Source organism: Melitaea cinxia, chromosome 29, assembly GCF_905220565.1.
Source record: "Melitaea cinxia chromosome 29, ilMelCinx1.1, whole genome shotgun sequence".
Classification (NCBI taxonomy): Eukaryota; Metazoa; Arthropoda; class Insecta; order Lepidoptera; family Nymphalidae; genus Melitaea; species Melitaea cinxia.
In genome coordinates, this window is record NC_059422.1 from 243,624 (window position 1) to 259,752 (window position 16,129).

The 16,129-nt window shown below is 36.2% G+C and overlaps 1 protein-coding gene and 1 long non-coding RNA gene across 2 annotated transcripts in view; one reads left to right on the plus strand and one right to left on the minus strand.

Moving 5' to 3' along the window:
- The window catches only part of LOC123667676, a 74,007-nt gene that overhangs the window by 23,665 nt on the left and 34,213 nt on the right, over positions 1-16,129 (plus strand). The window lies entirely within an intron of this gene.
- Positions 13-518, minus strand: LOC123667678. The gene is made up of 2 exons (XR_006745474.1): positions 364-518; positions 13-157 (listed from the first exon to the last, which is right to left on the minus strand). It is a non-coding gene; the product is annotated as an uncharacterized LOC123667678 (long non-coding RNA).

The following is a 16,129-nucleotide window of genomic DNA, read 5'->3' on the forward strand; positions in this document are numbered from 1 at the left end:
CAGATGATGTTCTGTAGCTTCTTGAATCAAGAAATATCTGCGAATCTCCATTTTGACTATTAGAAGGGTGGATGCTTTCCGATGCTTCATGTATATCAGCTAAATACCTTTTAATTTTGTGTTTGTAAAATTTCTGTCTCTCAGAAGTCATAATGATCTAAAACCAATAAATAAACTAAGTAAACACAATACTTAATACAAAGCACTTAAAACAACGTAATGTTAATAATAGGTAATTAGGTTTTTAAGCAGAAGTTTATCGCAATAGGAGATTTTCCATAAAAAAAGTAACGTAGTTACTCAATTACACACAAACATTCTCATTTATAATAATCAATGACATAATAAGGGATAAATACTTACGATTAACTATTAAATAATAAAAACAAACTCAATCGGCGTGTAAGTCCGAGCACAAATACTAGCTATCTGCGACTGCGCACGTCCGAACTCGCTCACGCTCGCGACCTGTTTATGCAAGTTATTTTACTATTTGCTCGCGACCGTCTGACGACTGAATCGCCATCGCGTAATGGTCCGGTCACAGCTGTCAACTCACGATCGACGATATAAAGTTATAAACTGTGTATTATGTGACAGTAATAAAATGCGCCATATTAAAATAAGTCGGCTTAAATTACAATCATGTATCTTTTAAAAATGGGAAAAACGTTTTAAATCTCAGCTTTTAATTAACTGTTTATCATAAGCGACAATCTTTTAAGACTTTGGTAGATTAAAAATGTTTTAAACGACGTCTGTAGATATATAAAGGAAAGGAAAAAATGTTTGAAGCGTCACTCTGGGTGGAAATCAGTTGCAGGCTAAATAGTTTAACCGACATTCCTCATAGAATTTGGATGCAGGCAAAATGTTTGAAGCGACATCACACCGTGTAAGTAATGGCAGGGAAAATGTTTTAAGCGCCATCACATGGTATAATCAGTGGAAGGCTAAATGTTTGAACCAACATTGGACTGTAAATTTGGGTTAGTAAAAATAGCTTATATCAAGGGTGGGTATAATGATGTCAGGTTTAAGTCCGTCATCGAAAAAAAATATATAAATTAATGTTGGACAATACACTGGCCCTTAGAATTGAATCCTAAAATAGCTATGTCTCAAGCGCCAAAAAAGTGCTCCGATTTAGATGCTACTTGGCTCAATCGACGCAGAAAAATGCGCTGATTCTGAATATATACATAACTCAATATCACCCAAAATGTCGCTTAAACCTTTTTGCCTTTCACCCCTCGATATATATCCTACACTATTTACTTTATTTTAACTTAGAAGTTATAAAGTATATAGCTATGGTTAGTTTATTAAAAATGGATATGATTTTATTTGTAATATAAAAAAAATTAACACAAAAATTTAAGCGCCGCCGATAAAACTGAAAAGCAAACAAATTGTGAAAACTTAATTGCCAATCGCAATCAAGCAATAACGCAATAAGTCCCGAGTTCACCCGATTGAGCCTTTCACCTCAGAGCGTGACGGAGGAACTTATTACCTACGAAAAATGTGTGCGCGATACGCCAAAAGAAGATTTTAATTCAAAAATATATTTTAAAATATAACCTTTTTATATAAAGACTTATTCATATATATTTTTTCAAGCAAATAAATTAATTATTAAGCGTCATGCGAGATGACCGAAAAATGCCGAGCGTTCACGAAGCTAATGTCAGCAAGTTTAATGTCGGCAAACGTTGTGGGAAGTGTATGTGCGGAGAGCGTTGGAGATTTCACGTTGTAAACAGTCTGATATCGATAAATATATCAAAAGCTAATATTATCTTAGTCTATAGATTTATTTTTCTGTCTGTACCGATATCGTTAGGTAATATGCGCTCCACCGCAGGCTCCTGTCGAAGTCGTACAATGTTAGGGCAACTTGTCAAAATGGCGGACCAATTTAGACATTAAATAGATCAATGAACCTTTGAAATATATATCGGCACGGAAGTTGAGCGCTCGGTGACAGTGGGGATCGCTTTGTGTAGGGGCGGCGAACAGAAAATAAATTGTTTAGTGTTATTGAATAAAATGTGAAGGTATGCAATAATCAATATATTATTGAAATAAAAGTAGAGAGCAGAACCAATACAAAATGCGCCAACGGCCTAGTAGGGCTTTTAAATTAAGCTGTTGTGGATTACACTAAAAACCTTTTGCACCTTATTGTGACCTACAGCTACGTAGAAGAACTTGTGTAATTTAAAGAATTTTGACAGTATATATAATTGTAAATTATATTTGGAACGACGAAATTTGACCTCAGTTTACAATAGAAGATATAAAAACGTTGGTTGTCAAAAACATTGTCAAATAAATACGCAGTATTACGTATTACTCAAAATAAAATCGTCAGATCTCGATTAACTCGATCAAATTTAATAGGACCACACTACAAGCACCAGTTTTCGATTAAAAAAAGAATCGCCCTGTAAAAAGTTTTTAGGTAACACACATAATAAAATTCGCTGTGTGGTTACGGCAGTAAGGATACAGCAACACCCTCTCTTCCCGTGGGTGTCGTAAGAGGCGACTGAGGGATAATAACACAGTTCCACTACTACCTTGGAACTTAAAAAACCGCTCGATGGCGGGATAACCATCCAGAAGAGACGCAGCAACGTCTTCGGTGCGACGAAGCCAGCCCTGCGGTCGCAAACCCGCCTGCTTAGCGTGACTATGACCAAAAAATGGCGTGAACTTGTGGAGGCCTATCTCCAGCAGTGGACTGAGATAGGTTGAAATGATGGTGATGATGATGACACATATTAATAAATATAACAATAAAAAATAATACAGTCGAATTGAGGACCTTCTCTTTCTTTTAAGTCGGCTAAAATTAATCTGGTTTTATACATTATACATACAAAACAATAAAACCACTTCTAGTTCTGACTGGCCACCGGATAATGTAAGCAGAATTGTGGGCAAAAACTAGTATTAAACGTGTCAGTAGAACTTGAAGGGAGGTCTCGACCTACTGTCTGTCACGGACCTCGGAACCCGGATGGACGCTAGCTCATCCAGTTTAAGAAGTTGTCAACTTACCCGATTTCACTAATTTTTAATTTAGTTTTGTATTATAACTAAAGTGTTTCATGAAAGATACCTTTTTTTCATGAAAGATACCTTTTTTTTATTAAAACAGTTAATTTTTTTAAAACAGTTACTGTCTAGTTTCTTGCCGATTACTCTCTGCAGAATCTACATTCCAAATCCCTGGTAGCTTCACTTTTAATACGCTTCAGCCTGTAATATCCCACTACTGGGCATAGGCCTCTTTCTTCATGTAGGAAAAGGATCAGAGCTCAATACGGGTTGGCGGATATATTCCCTACTACGAGTAACGATCGCTATCGGGTGTACATGATAACAACCGGGACCGACGGCTTAACGTGCTCTCCGAGGCACGGTGAGGAGACCCACAAGCATATTTGAACGATCATTGACTATTTTCGACTATCCTACGTTGTATTACTTGTCGATGCGATTTGAAGTCGGTTGTTTTTCAACATTAATATTATCCTGTGTATGTGGGTGTTATACGTGGGAAGTTTTATATTATGTATTACATTATTGAAGTTAAGTTGTTATAAAATTAAATAAATATCAAAATAGAAAAATGTATGTCTTTCTTACGAATTTCCCGAAGCGTAATGATCGTCGTGGGACGACTCATTTATTCCTAAAATAACTGTTCACTATACGACATTTTTAACGCAAAAACGCAAAACGATTGCGACAAAAAATCATATAAAAATATGCTGTATGAACTAAATTATATTCCCTTTGCATTAAGTAAACTGTCGCTTTAATTGTCTTTATTATTTATAATAATCCTTTATTTTCAAAAACATGGTATTATTGTTGTACAAGGTACATTAAGAGCCAAGTCTCTTAAGAATTTGTTTGATAATCAGTTCAAATCAATATTATTAGTAAGACTTTTTGTATACAATTAGGTCGGCAAACAAGCGTACGGCTTACCTGATAGTAAGCGATTACTGTAGCTTATAGACGGCTGCAACACCAGAAACATCGCAAATGTGTTCCCGGCCCTACTTTTAGATTTCCTACCTTACTCATCACGGGAATACAACACTGCTTGAAAGCAGTATTATTTAGCTCTGATCTTCTGTAAGGTTGAGGTACTACCCCAGTCGGGCTGCTCCAGATTTTGAGCAGCATATTTCTTGCTGTGCCCCACTTTAGTAATGTGTGACGACAGTGTAGAAGTTCACGCGACTGTCTTACCACGAATGGCTAGTACTACACGACGTAAAAGCGAAATTTCTCTAATAAAATTAGATTAACATACAATTTCCTCGCGAATGAAAAGGAAATAATGTAAAAAAAGGTCCTAATTTACATGAATTACATATATTAATATGTAGCGCTCCAAATTGAAGGAAAGCCTTTGGATATTACGTTTTTTTTAAACTCATAAAAAAATATTAGTATCATTTTATTTTAATAAAAATAAGCGCTAACATTCAACCTTTACTAAAACAGCAAGTAAGACAGACAGATTAATAATTGTATCTGATGGCAAACGAAAAAAAAAAAACGAGTGTCCTTTAGACCACAAGACTGAAGTAAAACTTCGTAAAAACGTAACTCTGTCTCTTTCTATCTTCCTCTTAACTTTAGTTCGCTTCGCCCGATCACACTTTTCGTAACGCGTCACGCATTCACGAGCTTACTCCTAAAGTCAAGCGTAAGCAAAGAAGTTTAACTCCAAAACGACTTAAATTACATCGATAATTAGTACAACATAGGTAGTCGATAAAACAGTCAATGAAATCCGCATTGTTACGGATAACGCAATAAAGTACTCGTAAGATCGATGAAATTGAAAAGGGTCGACACGACAAGCGTCATTCAATTACAAATAAAAAGATCGATACACCCAGTAAAGTTCCCGTATACGTATAGTTCATCATCATCATTGGCCATACTCCGTCTATTGCAGACGATTTAGACAGTATCAGACAGACACTGTGTCGCCTAGGACACTCTTCAGGAAAACGCAGAGACGCCTAAGCTTGCGCCACCCTCTCAACCACTGGCTAGGCCCACAGGAATGAAGAGTCGATACGCGTGGAGCCAGTTCGGCTGCAGGAGTCTTTCGCATTTTAGAGTTATGCCACGATTGCTTGACGGAGACTCCATTCTGGGTTTCAAATGAAGTTTTTCTTCTCTAAGACCTGGCTCAAAATCATTTATACCCAATACAAAAACAATAATGTAGGACTTCTAAAACTAGGATATTCTGGTCTTAGCTCAGTATTATAAACTACTATATTCTGGTCTTAGCTCAGTATTATAAGTTCTAGTAATGTAGGTACATAAGGGAAGCGTGTAATGACCGGATTGTTCCGAGTAATCTCCGCACGGATGTAGGATTCCGGTTAAAGATTGATGCTCATTTGTTTGCAGAACCGTATTACTTTACATATAATATTGACGCATTTTTATTATATACTTTTATAACGTTTCGTGTCGTCTCGACTTTTCTGTCGAGTAGAGTCTGTTTTCGACTTTTTTTTTTGTGAGTTACCTCGTAATCTCTTACCGGGTGGGTCGATTTCGAGTAATATTTTTTTAATCAAAAGGTTACGTTTGTCATGGAGTCTCATATAAATTTGATCAAGGTCTGATAAGTAATTTTTGAGATATAATATCTAATATATCTATATAAATATTAAATGTAACCACATGACAAGCACCAGGTTTGTTCAAAAAAAAAGAACATCGAAATCGGTCTAAAAAATTAAGAAACTTCTCCTTTTTTGAAGTCGGTTAAAAGGTCATTAAGAGATTCGGCTTTCTATTACAACGTCAAACAAGCAAACGTAATTCCAATATAAATGCGAACGAAGCCAGGTCAGCTTTGAGTATTAAAAAGTAATTCCGTCAGAGCTCCGAAGTCCGGTTCGCGCTGCCTACATTCAGTGCCCTTGCACACTGACCCATATCCCTACTCGGTCAACGATAGATCCTATACATATGAACTATTAATGTGTTCTGGCTTTACATGGATGCTATGATGTTTTGGCGCCTTGGTTATGTTGTATGAATGTTTTATAGTCGGGAACTGATTCGATAAAAAAAATCTGCTGATCTTTTTTAGGGCGCTTGTTAAAATAATCGATTAGGAGAAAATTAGGCCGAGATATATTTCGGCTGTTTTTTAAGTACACAGGTGAAAATGTTTTATTAAAATTCGATTGTAACAAAAAATTATTGATTGTTGTAAAAATTGATTATTTTTTTCACATCACTAGTATGCTCAGCTTGCGGCTCCCTCGAAAAGTGTCGTTTCGGGCCATGGCCCTATTGGCCCTAGGGTAAATACTCCCTTTACTGGGATTGATAGCTCTACATGTTTTCCATATATGTGCATCTAGAATAGAAGATAATATTTCTTTTTTTTTATGTTACGGCAAACAAGCGTACGGCTCGCCTGATGGTAAGCGATTACCGTAGCTTATAGACACCTGCAACACCAGAAGCATCGCAAGCGCGTTGCCGACCCAATCCCCAATCCCCCCAGGAGCTTTGGTCACCTTACTCACCAACAGGAACACAATACTGCTTGAAAACAGTATTATTTTGCTGTGATCTTCTACTTCTGCTGTGATTTCAACAAATATATACAATATCTGCCCGAAACAATAACAAAACCTAATGCGGTTTAACAATTTGAGTATGCTATCAAGGAACATGCTATCGGTCACTACCACGTTCCAGCCCGTAACATCCTACTGCTGGGCATAGACCTCTTTTCCCTGTAGGAGAAGGATTGGAGCTTTAGACACTGCGTTGACGCAACGGTCACAGCTATGGATTGTGTCTGTTGCGCTGGCGGTTGCGGGTTCGATCCCCGCACATGACAAACATTTGTATTAGCCATACAGGTGTTTGCCGTGGTCTGAGTGTTTGTGCAGTCCTTATGGGTCTTCCCACTTGTCTTGCTAGCAATGAAACAGCGTGATGTGTTACGCTTTAACCTGTAATATCCCACAACTGCGCATAGGCCTCTTTCCCCATGTAGGAGAAGAATCAGAGCTTAATCCACCACGCTGCTCCTATGCGAGTTGGCGGATATATTATGTATGTATGTATATATTCCCTACTATGAGTAGCGATCGCTATCAGGTGTACACGATAACAACCGGGACCGACGGCTTAACGTGCTCTCCGAGGCATGGTGGGGAGACCCACAAGAACAGACATCGTAACTACACCAGAGCGGTTGAACGAGAGTGCTATACGAGAACGTAAGCTAATTTCTAGCTAATGGCTTAACATATATATTATATAACATATATTTTTCTAAAGCCCAGTCTGAAAGCAATCACTGCAGGTTAAAGGTGAGCCAGCATTACCTACTTTCAGACCCGTCCCAGATAGGTAATGGGAGGCAAAGGTACATATAAATTATACATTTCTTCGTAATTTAAATTATCTTTACATTAACGTTTAATATTTACACCGCTAGATGGCGCTGTTGGTTTTATTTTTTTATTTGTATAATGTATTTTAGTTAAATGTTGCAAGTTGTTAATGTTGGAAGAAAAATACGCTGCAAGTTGAAATATAAGTTTCATACCACAGTTTCGAAAACTGTAGTTTTTAAAACCGCTTTATACTTTTTTTTTTTGGGTTTTTGATAATTAATGAGTAATAAAATAAATAGGAAACCAATTGTAAAAGGCCTATTATTTTTTCATTTTAATTACGAAAACTAATAGCTTACAATGTCACTTATTTAAGTTAAAAACAGCTTTTTGATGCAGTATTTTGATGATATTTATATTCAAATAATTCTTAATCCTCTAGCCTAGCAACATTTACGCCTGATTTCCTTTAAAAATCTAAAATGATATGGTTTTTAATTTAACGATCCTACGGAACCATTTCACGTGTGAGACAGGTTTGCATGACAAGTATAATCCTCCTAATTGTCACACCTCTACGCAGAGATTGTAAAACACTTATTTTATGTGACATTGGCTCAATCATCTGTGCTCATTTGGCACTACTGAAAGCCATTAACCCTGAGGAAGAAGGAGATGTAAAACACTTACGCTATAACGATATATAGTTCTTTATAACTTTATTTATTAAATAAATAATATATTTTTCATATAAACAGAGTGTTTTATTATTATCTTTCATAATATTAATATGAACGCACCGGCTCATGATTTTATAACATTATCTGTGGAAAATTACAATAACTCAGTCGATTTAAATAATGTTCTTAACAAAGAGTTGCTCATTTGACTAAATTTATTTGACAGAGGTAAAATTAAAAATTGTTTGTGATAAAATTTTGCTAATTTGACTAAATTATATATACGCTTATTACAAAGATTCCTAGCTTGGATTTCGTCAAAAATGTGTCTGATTATTATAAGCCTTCTAGTGACGACACAATGGCGACTAAACGGTTATACCAACTTTAATATAGTTAGCCTCTTTGAGTTGCTTCTTCATATAACAAATACACGGATTAAAAAATAAGAATAAAGGACTTTATTCTCCAAGCATACAAAACAAAAACCCATTTATGTTGGTATTAACATAAATTACAGAACAGTTGCCAGTGTGAGACCGTACACTCAGCCTACGGCTGTAAATAAATATGTTCAATACACACGGTCGTCTGTTTCTAAGATGGGTAACTTAATACCTGTGTTATATCATATATTATTTTCATATTACACCGAGACTCGACTATAAGGCAAAGGCAGCTGCGCCAAAGGACCAGTCGATAACCAATATGGCACACAATTGTATTTCAAAACGCATTACAAGATCATTGATTCTGATTTTGCAAGCGTCTAAACACATTAGTCGTACAAGAAAAAAAAATGGGGTAGGGCATAGCAGGATATATCCGGGTCAGAATCTGGAGTGGCCCGACTGGAGAAGTACCTCGAGTCTACAGATCACAGCTAAATTACTGCTTTCAAGTAATGTTGTGTTCCTGTGGTGAGTGAGGCTGGAGCTCTGGGTGGCTCGGGGGTTGAGTCGGCAACGCACTCGCTTTGCTTCTGGTGTATATAATTTATATCACTAATTTTGAATGTATATATTGCAAAATAAGTATATGATTTTTTTATTATTTATAACCTTTTTGTTCAATTTTTTTTTACTTTATCACAATTGCTTTTATGAGTCCCGCGATAACATCATTTCTCATCACCATGGGTAGACTGGTAGAAACCTCTTACAGAGATAAGTTCGCCCTTGCCAACACCCTTTGTAAAAATGACTTGTAATTATGTTTTGTTTTAAAGTGCAATAAAGAATAAAGAATATAACCTTTAAAAGAATAAAAACATTATTCTTTATCATAATTGTTATAACAATGCACCAGTGTACCCTTTTTAAACACCTTTTACTTATAAAACTCCGTAAAAGTTCATAAAATTTCATAAAAAAATCCATTAATACATAATCCTCACGCTGTCTCAAGGTAACGAGAGTTCCCGAGGGACAGGAAACTTGGAATGTTGCTTGATAATGTATTTTTATAACTTATCGAGTATAAAAAGGCTATCTCGTTAAGTCCATAAGTTACGGGAGCGCTAGTGATGTTCGTTTATCGATACTATTTATCGATTGTCGTTTTTTAATTAGTAAGATTTTACTTCATAGTTATTTGTTTATGTGTGAGTTTGATAACAATCACTTTAACCGTTCTTACATAAAAGAGCAATAACCATCTGTCTCCATAATATTTCGAGTCTCTGTATTAGATGAAATTAATCGCATAATGTATGTACGAACATAACTTGCAAACAATTGCACCAAATTTGAAAAAAAAATTTTATGTCCATTATTGTCAAGACGAGTATTTGATCATATCAGCTACCTTATCTATATAAATAAAAATGAATGTCGCTAAGCGCATAACTCGAGAATGCCTCGACCGATTCGGATAATTTATAGGCCCACGGAAGGTATTCACCTTAACCACCCCACCCAACTTAAAAAAATATTTTTACTACTAACTTGTGACAGAACGAAGTCTGTCCGGGCAGCTATTATTTACAAATATTATAAGCTAGTTGATATTATCAAGTATAGCCAGCTAGCTGTGCCCTGCGGCTTTACCCGACTTTATTTAAGTAATAAAATATGCTAAAATATTATATAGCCTTTCTCGGTAAATGGACTATCAAACGCAAAAAGAATTTTTCAATTCGATTTTGTAGTTCCTGAGATTAGCGCTTCCAAACAAACTCTAAAGCTTTATAATATTAGTATTGATAAAAATATAAGTAGGCTAGACAGAAGGACATCACTAGGTAACATTTACCTCGTGAGCTACTTTTTAACCGTCTTGTAAAAAGGAGATATAAATAACTATGCAGGTTCATAACAGGTCCCGACTTGTCTTACTGTTAATCTAATGAGATATTTTTATGTACATTTAATTATATTATGGTCGGCCAGTGGTCGAAATTCGACCATAACTAATTTAAATTATAAGTTTGAGCATTAAACAAAAGAGTATATATGCGTGTATGTGTTAAATAGTGGTAGTGTGTGTAATGCTTATTTTATTGATTTAATATTTTTTTATGTATAATTAAAAAAATACATTTTGCACCCCTCTATATAAACAATAAGTGTACGAAATTTCACAATCCTCCGTCCGCGCAATTTTCGTAAAAATGGTTTCAAAGTTTTTGCTTCACGTATTAATATAATAGATAACACATAAATTATATATTAGTTACCGTTATTTTAATAATTGTATTTGCTGTCAAACGAAAAAAACCGACTTCAGTTACATCGACAAGTAATACAACGTAGGTAGACGAAAAAATAGTCAAGTAACTACGCGTTATCAAAGATTACTCAAAAAGTAGTTATCAGATCTCGATGAAATTTAAATGTGACTACAAGATAAATTTCAGCTTTCGATTAAATTAAAATTAATCAAAATCGGTACATCCAGTAAAAAGCTATGCGGTATAATACAACGTAGGTCGACGAAAAAAATAGTCAAGTAAAAACGCATTATTAGATATAACACAAAAAGTATTTTTTAGATCTTAAATAAATTTAAATGGGGCCAAATGACACGCACCATCTTTCGATTTTTTTTTTTTTTTTTTTTTTGTATAAAAAAATACAATCGAATTGAGAACCTCCTCCTTTTTTGGGAGTCGGTTAAAAATAATATTTCGTGTTATCACTATTTTAAAACCGTTTTTTTTTCTGGGTTTTTTGCTTTTAAAGTATATTACATTTTTACTACTGCTAGGCTTATTGCACTCAAAAGTCAACTTTTGTAAAATCGTAATGTTATTAATGAAATAAAGATTTTTTTTGACGCAACGTGTGATGTGCGCGACTTGAGCGGTGATTTAACGCAATCGCTTCAGCCTGTAATATCTCACTACTGGACATAGGCCTCTTTCCCCATGTAGGAGAAGGATCAGAGCTTAATCAACCACGCTGCTCTAATGCGGGTTGGCGGATATATTCCCTACTATGAGTAACGATCGCTATCAGGTTTACATGATAACAACCGGGACCGACGGCTTAACGTGATATCCGAGACACGGTAGGGAGACCCACAAGGACTGCACAAATACCCAGACCACGGTAAACACCTGTATGGCCAATACAAATGTTTGTCATATGCGGGGATCGAACCCGCAACCGCCAGCGCAACAGGTACAATCCATGGCTGTGACCGTTGTGCCAACGCGGTGTCTGATGGTGATTTAACAATTGTTGTAAATTATTTATTTTTAACAACCTTTTGGGTATCGTTGCGCGAGTAGTCGCCTAAACACCGACGGTTTGGGGGATATGTACAAATATTTCTTTCCGGTTTGGTTCCCCACTGGATTTCCGGTTGTGTCTACCGACCGTACCTCAGCACGTTAAGCCGTAGCTCCTGATTATTATCATACTTACCTGAAACTCGCTAACCCGCAGTGGAGCAGCGTGGTGGATTTAGCTCCGACCTTTCTGCTACCCGGGGAAAGAGGCCTATGCCCAGCTTTGGGATGTTACAGACTGGCTGGAGAAATTATGGTAAAAATCTCATAAACCTAACAAAAACATGGACAAATGCAGACCAAATTCTCATAGATCTCACAGCCTCTCATTACTCGGTATGAGATTTTTTTATGAGATTTTTTTATAATTGGAACGAAGTTCCTTATGGCAGGCTTGACATTTGGCTGAGCGACCGAACTGAAAAAAATGTGATACTAAAACCGTAAGAAAAATATATAACGGAAGTGACGTAATGTCAGTCACACGACTGTATAATATGATGTTTGTAAAACTAAAATATTACTAGTAAACTTTTTTTTTCAAATTATTTATTTTATACTGTCGACAAAAATAAATAAAGACATATGTTTTTTTTATTTCACATAATAGCTTGATTTATTATTATTATTATTATTATTATTTTGTTTTATTTATTTTATTTTACGGTATTTGTTATTTTCTAAAATACTAAATTTCCTAAATTCTTTTATGTACTTATTTAAAAACCAATAAAAAAAATTAAAAAAAATCAAGAACTAAAAAATGTATATAAAATTCAACATTTTTTTTTTCAAATTGTGTTGCGTCTATACTATGCGAAGGAACTTCGTTCCTACCTGGTGTCCCATGACACCACATAATTTTTTTTTTTATTAATATTTTTTATTTATTTATATACTTAATAAACATAAATATCTATTCGAAGCGAAAGATATTAATTCACAAAGTGGTCCGCTAATGTACAATCGTTACGACTGCTCGCAACTCGCGGTACAGTTTCAACGCAGTAATTATTCAGAGATTCGCCGGCGTCAGGCGCGTGCGCGGAATCGTTAACTTATGTTATTATTACGTATGGGACTCTGGTACTTGCTACTGCTGTCTGGTACTTGTTAGCTTGTGCTGTGAGGTAATCTAGTACTTTATTGGTAATCTAGTACTTTATTGGGTACGGCTAGAAGACATCCTTTAACTTTTCGACCTGCAGTGATTGCTTTCAGACTGGCCTTGGGAAAAAATATACAATATCTTAAGTCATTAGCTAGTGATTGGCATGTGTTGTAACACTGGCAGTCGTGAGTTCGATTCCAATTTAGGACAGATTTTAGTATCTGTTCATATATTTGTTCCTGTACTGGTTGAAATCTGCGAAAAAGAATGTAAGAATGTAAAGATGCTGCGTGAACGCTGTCCTAACGTGTGCTGTATGCTATTTTGCTACTAGTTAGCTGGGCGTCTAACGTCATGTTAGTCGGTCATCATCATCACTTCAGCCTAATACAGTCCACTGCTGGACATAGGCCTTCACAAGTTCGCGCCAAAATGGAGTGAACTCATGTGTTTTGCCCATAGTCACCACGCTGGGCAGGCGGGTTGGTGACCGCAGAGCTGGCTTTTCGCACCGAAGACGCTGCTGTCCATCTTCAGCCTGTATATTTCAAAACCAGCAGTTGAATCCCGCCATTGGTCGGCTTCTAAGGTGGTAGTGGAACTGTGTTATCCCTTTGTCGCCTCTTCCGACATCCACGGGAAGAGAGGGGGTGGCTATATTCTTTGATGCCGTAACAGTCCAGTAGTAGACTGCAAAAACCTGCTGTGATGATGATGTGATTATGTGATTATATATAAAAAAATCTTGTGTCACGATGTTTGTCCGGGCTAATTTCCGAAACTACAGGACCGATTTTAATTAAATTTTGCACAGTTAAGTAACTTCCTCCAACTTAAAATATAGGCTATATTTTATTTCGATTAATAACCACGATATTTTTATTAAAAATTAAAAAAAAACATGGCGATACGAATTTTGAAGGTCAGCTAGTTATTTTATATAAAGACTGAGCTTAACGTTGCAAATACCACTAGCTAGAGTTCCCTAGATAAAAGTGACATGCAAACAAACAGCCGGCCATTTTATCAAACTTGCAATCATTAGCTAATGAAAATAAGCATTAATAAATAACATCGCACAAAATTCCCGGGAATCGAATCCGATACCATCGCGCGATTAATCTGCATGCTAATGAATATTTTTATATGCGCTATAAACTTTACGAAGTTTATTTATATCTTTAACTAGTAAAAGCCCGCGGTTCTGTTCACGTTCAAGATTATCTATAGATAGGCATAATAAAATATAACAGACCCTATTACTAACAGTACAATCAATAGGTACATATATTAAAAATGTAACGGATCGCTGTCTGTATATGGAAGATATACGAGATAATTGTGTTTGCTGGCAAACGAAGAAAAACCGACTTCAATTATATCGACAAGAAATAGAACGTAGGTAGACGAACAAATAGTCAAGTAAATGCACATTATGAAAGATTACTCCAAAAGTTGTAATCAGATTTATTTATTAAGTAAGAACCACCAACAGAGAAGCATCGCAAGCGCGTTGCCGACCCTACCCCCAATCCCTCCAGAAGCACTCTACCTCACTCACCACAGGAACACAACACTGCTTGAGAACAGTGTTATTTAGACGTCACATTCTAAGGCTTAAAGTAAGGCTTAAAGTACTTTCCCAGACGACCTGCTACAAATTTTGAATAATTTTTTTTCCTAGACATGGGATCAAAAAAAATTATATAGCAAACCTAAGGTAATGTTAGTGGACCTTAGCGTGAAACTCATTACCATCTAAATATACGCTGTCGAGCAACAATTACTATAAATTACGTTTAAGAGCTTTGTCTGCAGCGCCGCGCTGATACCATCTGCTTCCTTAGATACCCCTTATCTGATTAAAGAGATAAGGATATACAGACGTCTTGTGTTTTTGTATTTTGTTAAAACCTTAATTTATATTCGATCCGGTGTAGCGGTGTATGCACCGTGTTTTCGATCACACACCAGCGATTGCTGATTCGATTCTCGCACGGGATGAATATTGGTATTTGTACGAGTATTTCTTTCCGGTGTGATGTTTGTCTTTGTTGGTCTCCCCACTGTGCCTCGGAGAGCACGTTAAGCTGTCGGTCCCGGTTGTTATCATATACGCCTGATAGCGATCGTTACTGATAAGGGAATATATCTATCAACCCGCATTGGAACGACGTGGTGGATTAAGCTCCGACCCTTCAGCCTTCTCCTACTTGGAGAAAAAGGCCGACCTTCAATTCATGGGACAAGGTGACATTTGCGCCACCCTAACTCGAAGCCAATATTTGCTATTATTAATCCGAATCACTTATTTCTTAAGATGTTACCAAACAACCATCTGGCATCATTATACTAATACACATTTTTATGTTCATTCTTTGTAAGTCTGTCTAACTGCTAATATATTTTCTACCTACCCGTTATACCTACCTTTGCAATACTCATAAAAATATAATAATACATTATATACAAAGTAACTAATTACATATAAGACTATATATTTAAAAAACAAAAACAAGTAATGATCGCGGAAAGCCGGAAGCACGCGGGTCACGGTCTGGGAGCTTTACTATAAATCGTGTTGACTTCTTTATCTGATTTCACATGGCATCAAAAAAATCATGTTTCTTTACCAATTTTGAAAACGAAAAAGTTTTGTTGCGTAAGATTTTTCCTATGTTTCTAGTGAAACAGTTTTTTTTTCAAACTCCGTATTAGTTCCATAGTTACTACTATGTGCCAACCTGCATTAAAGCAGCGTGGTGGATTAAGCTCTGATCCTTCTCATACATGGGGAAAGAGCCCTATGCCCAACAGTGGGATATTACATGCTGAAGATAAGTTACTAGTTAGTAGCTTCAGTTTCAATTGTAACTAATTGGTTTAAACTAATATAAATTATAATTTTTAAAATCACAATTTCAAAGTCTGTCTAACTGAGGTAGGGCACAGCAGGAATATCCTGCTCAAAATATGGAGCAGCCCGACTGGGGTAGTACCTCGACCTTACAGAAGATCACAGCTACATAATAATGTTTTCAAGCAGTGTTGTGTTCCCGTGATGATTAAGGTGGTCAGAGCGCCTGGGGGGATTGGGGGTAGGTCGGCAACACGCTTACGATGCTTCTGGTGTTGCAGGCGTCTATAAGCTACGGTAATCGCTTACCATCGGGTGAGCCGT